Source organism: Saccoglossus kowalevskii, chromosome 15, assembly GCF_978046115.1.
Source record: "Saccoglossus kowalevskii chromosome 15, keSacKowa6.1, whole genome shotgun sequence".
In the NCBI taxonomy this organism is placed as follows: Eukaryota; Metazoa; Hemichordata; class Enteropneusta; family Harrimaniidae; genus Saccoglossus; species Saccoglossus kowalevskii.
This window is the reverse complement of record NC_140655.1, coordinates 30512565-30518246: the sequence shown is the minus strand read 5'-3', so window position 1 is coordinate 30518246 and position 5682 is coordinate 30512565.

The window sequence follows — 5682 nt, the reverse complement described above, 5'->3', positions numbered from 1 at the left end:
TATTTTTGTCAATTATGTTACAAATAGAGTTTGACGTAGCTGAAGACTGAACGTTGTATATGTTTTATAGGACAGCGCACATCACTGGTACGCATGCGTAAAATCCGTCGATGACAAACTCGTTGGTGTATAGCACTTTACGGATATATTATTTGTTGCTAATGTTACACTTCTTAAACACACACATTCAAAAATATACAAGTTTAATAGGAACTGTTTCAGGTAATTACTTCAAAACATAGTGTCCAATGACATTGCCGTCTTCTATATTCGTTTTTATAACTGTTAGATTACGCTTATAGCAATCTGTTAGGCTACCTGCGTTTACAACACATGTATTTTATATTGTTACGTATACGAGAATACTATTTTGTGTAAATCTATCTATGTAAAAGTAACGTTTCTAGTTTGCGGTAAATCGAAATGTAGTAGTCATTCGTTGAAGACTAGCGCAGTCAGTAGTTTAATGTGAAGGACGATCTGTTCATTGCGCTATTACCTGATTCGTGCGAGCGTAAACTTGTATTTAAAATAACAAACATGACTGTTTTTTATATATTGTTTTTTTTAATCCTTTATCGGCGAGACGGGTGTTATAATTATTTTTAATATATAGTGTGAATACGATGACTCAATGGATAGGTAGATTTTATAATGGCAACATGATAATTCATTCATACATACAATCGTGCGATGTTGCTTTGCAGTGTCAGTGGTTCAACAACAACAACAACAACAACAACAACAACAACAACAACAGCAACAACAACAACAACAACAACAACAACAACAACGGGACATTGAAATGTGTGCAGTATGTGTCATAGACAAGCATTCAGCTTGTGAATACTTGAAGGGTCAGTCGGGGCATTTCTGTAATGAACATTATACAGTCAGCGGAATATAAACTAGACAATTTACAGATAAATCACAGGGAGTTGGACAAACTAGAATATAATAGGGTGTCTACATCGCGCGTTAAAATTTGCATATAACATTAGCGCGTAACAAAGATTGTGATAAAGGAAAGAGTGGTATAAACAAGGATCAGTGATTACTTGAAATCGATACTAGGAAGGAGGGGGGTAAAGAAAAGTTATATAACATTTTATTATTTAATAATTTATTAAAATACATAAGTTTGTCCAACTCCCTGTGGATAAATTCGTGAATACGCACTGGAAACAACCACATATAAACGACCAATCAATATAAGGAATCAGACTGTCCTGACACTTAAGAGGTCTGCCTATGGATCAATTAACCAAATAACTCACTCAAGAGGGCGATCTTGCATGAATTAACTACCAGCCAAATGCATATTTCAATATCCATTGTCTCACCGGTCTTAACTATATAAAGTCCAACACTAATTAAGCCGGGCGTTGCATTGCCTTGATCTACGTGGTAATAGTATGGCAAACCGTGACTTCTGATGACATGTGATACGTGACGGATATTGCCAGCCGAAATAATTGACGGATCTTTCATGCATTCTCTCCGAATTGTCGAGAAGCTCTAACGTCGCACCTCGCGGTGCGCGAATCGCAACATAGAACCTTCAGGATGAAGACAAGAAGCAAGTCGCACCAATTTACCGATGAAATAACACACATTTTAGACAGCGATTTTACATCATTGCCATCAATATTTTTTGTTACTTATTTCTTAGATATTTGTTTTAGGAATCCCCCTCCTCGTGATGTATTTCCGTGTTGTTATTACGTACCACTATTATTGTGTATTATTATTGTGTATCTTGGATATAATATTATTGTGTATCGTTCATGTACACATAAATTCGATTCATAGTATTACGTTCATGTACGCATAAAGTCCGTTCATAGTATTATGTTCATGTACGCATATGTTGTTACTTGTATTACGTTCATGTACGCCTACATCCTGTTAATAGTATTACGTTCATCATGTACGCATACATTGTTACTTGTATTACGATCATGTACGCATATATCCGGTTCATAGTATTACGTTCATGTACGTATATATCCGATTCATAGTATTACGTTCATGTACGTATATATCCGGTTCATAGTATTATGTTGATGTACGCATAGATTGTTACTCGTATTACGTTCATGTACGTATATATCCGGTTCATAGTACATGTATTACGTTCATGTACGCACAATTACTAATGTCCATATGTATTACTCTATGTAATTTATTGTATTATGAATTTATATTACATGCAATACCACTGTAAATCCGTGTCTGTGTCCGTGTCAGATTTTTAGGTTCATAATCGTTGTATGCGAACCGTTTAGTGTATATCATTATTTCTCACAACAATTGTTGGGAAATAACCCCACATGCACAGTAGCGTGTCTTTCAAATTATGTTTGAGTGAACGGCTCTCAATTTTCCACAAATCAAATGTTCAAAAAATTAATTATATTACCGGAAACAAAATTTGCTTTGGAATTTCTTAAAAGCTATAAAACGCCAGATCTATTTTGTATCATTGGTCGTAATTTGTTGCTCATTCGCGTCATATGGTGTCCATTCGTAGTTATATGGCGTCCATTCGTCGTTATATGGCGTCCATTCGTCGTTATATGGCGTCCATTCGTCGTTATATGGCGTCCATTCGTCGTTATATGGCGTCCATTCGTCGTTATATGGCGTCCATTCGTCGTTATATGGCGTCCATTCGTAGTTATATGGCGTCCATTCGTAGTTATATGGCGTCCATTCGTAGTTATATGGCGTCCATTCGTCGTTATATGGCGTCCATTCGTCGTTATATGGCGTCCATTCGTCGTTATATGGCGTCCATTCGTAGTTATATGACGTCCATTCGTAGTTATATGGCGTCCATTCGTAGTTATATGACGTCCATTCGTCGTTATATGGCGTCCATTCGTAGTTATATGCGTCCATTCGTCGTTATATGGCGTCCATTCGTCGTTATATGGCGTCCATTCTGATTATAAGGTGTCCATTCTGATTATAAGGTGTCCATTCTGATTATAAGGTGTCCATTCGTCGTTATATGGCGTCCATTCTGATTATATGGCGTCCATTCTGATTATAAGGCGTCCATTCTGATTATAAGGCGTCCATTTGTCGTTATATGGCGTTCATTTGTTGTTATATGGTGTTCATTTGTAGTTATATGGTGTTCATTTGTAGTTATATGGTGTCCATTTGTAGTTATATGGTGTCCATTTGTAGTTATATGGTGTCCATTTGTAGTTATATGGTGTCCATTTGTAGTTATATGGTGTCCATTTGTAGTCATATGGTGTCCACTGTCGTCATATGGTGTCCACTGTCGTCATATGGTGTCCACTGTCGTCATATGGTGTCCACTGTCGTCATATGGTGCCCACTGTCGTCATATGGTGCCCACTGTCGTCATATGGTGCCCACTGTCGTCATATGATGCCCACTGTCGTCATATGGTGCCCACTGTCGTCATATAGTGCCCACTGTCGTCATATGGTGCCCACTGTCGTCATATGGTGCCCACTGTCGTCATATGGTGCCCACTGTCGTCCGTCATATGGTGCCCACTGTCGTCCGTCATATGGTGCCCACTGTCGTCCGTCATATGGTGCCCACTGTCGTCATATGGTGTCCATTCGTCGTTATATGATGTCTATTCGTCGTTATATTATGCCCATTCCACGCCATACTATGTTTATTTATCAATATAATATGTCTATTCGTAATTACATTATGTGAATTCGTAATTATAATCCAAACTATAACATTGTATATAAACAATTTGATAAAAAATTCTGTAATCTGCTCAAAAAATAACAAAAATCAGTATCCATGAAAAATCAAATGTTAACTATCATGACTATAGAAAATGCTAATTATGTGTTTCGTTATACACTAAGTAGAGTAATCTTTTACAATCCCTCCTTTTGTTGAAAAACAGTCAACATTTCAGTATTTTTCGCTGACTGCTTGAACGTCCACATGCCACCACAATCAACCCGACATCATCAGAATAGTTATTGATGAATATCTCAATCATGTATACACTAATATAGGCACTTAATCAGCATTGTATTTAAAGCTGGAGGGTCGTCACCTGCGCACGCGCGGGAATTGAGTCCCAAGCGATAATAACACACGCCAAAATCGCAAAGGCTCATGGATAGACGCTTGTTTGTAAACAGTAACACGCTATGGCCATCTGACGCTTACGCAGGTGACAACTCCCCCGCTTCAATACTATTTTAAATGTATTTTATTGGTTACCCTCATTGTTGAAAACTGTTTTACCGCGTCATGTCGGACATATTAAGGCTAGTCAGACATTTGAATTTCTTTCGATGAGCAATTTAAACACTTGTATCTGTTATTGTAAAATTGGTGAGACTGGAACTTGTTCATAAAATAATCATTGACGACATTGAAACACTATATATAACAACATATAAGCAATTAATTGCAATATAGGAATTAAGTTTATTTTAATCATTTACACCATGTCTGATATTGTCTTTTTGACTACGCTTTGTTCCAATGTTTATTCAAGTTGTATAGCAGTGTGTGTGTGTAGTGTGGCATATAACTAGAATAATAGTACATTTGGAAGATACCAGTACCTGAAATGTGTTACATGAATGGCATATATCTATTTGAGAAACATAGCACTATATATGTTATATGTGAACTGTTTCACATGTGTCAACACATCACAAATTATCCAGTCTCATAAATTGGTCCTAATGTAACCAATAACTACTAACAAAATGAACAGCTTGCTTATTTACCACAATTTACCAATGTTCAGATTACGATTTATATGTTTCAATATAGAAGGATAAAGTTGCAGGGAACATATCAAAAGTGTTTTAAGTCAATTAACCATTATGACTATGCTGCATATTACTAGTATTAAATATATCTTGAGAACCACTAACCATACCAAGGAAATGTAATGCAATTCTTTTCGTGCATTTTGAATATGTGCAGCCGTGATCTACACTCATGGTGAATACGTATGCGTGTATATTACGTAACTTTGACTATCAGATTTTTAGAGGGCACCTTAATTCAATGAGAAAAGTTGATAATAACAGGAAGTACAATGAATATAGAATCAACCCGTATAGCTGCACTGTGTGTGTTCTAGTAGCACAAGGAAGTTCAAATAAAAATAAGTTGTTTATTACAATGCAATTGGTGAAATTTACTGGTGTGCTTTAATTATTTCGAGTCCCACAATTGTCTTTAATCCAATGTATAGGTATACTGACATAGAGTTCATCCATTCATACAGGCCTGACTAAATTGATACCCGACTGAGTTAATCATTGGTTTGATGCCAGCAACGTGTTGTCTGTCACCATTCTCCTCCACTCTACACTCTGCAAAAGCAGCGATATCTAATCCAGTGGGTTCCTACCATTGACCCACACCTATGTGCGTAATGGAGATGACCAGGTCGAGCATAGTTCGTGTCGGGACCATATGCCGAACCCCATGCTGACAACTATTAATAAGCCGTACGTAGTGGAAAGCTGCAATCTTGGGAAATCCATTTTCTCCAAGAAAGAAAAACAACTAAAAGTAAAAGCTTAAAACCCCTTCATAAACACTACACCGCCATCGCCCTATTCGCTAATTGTGGACACTGCTGTGATGAATTTGTTTTTGCGTATCTGTGAATCGACTTAATTAGCTGATTACGAGTGA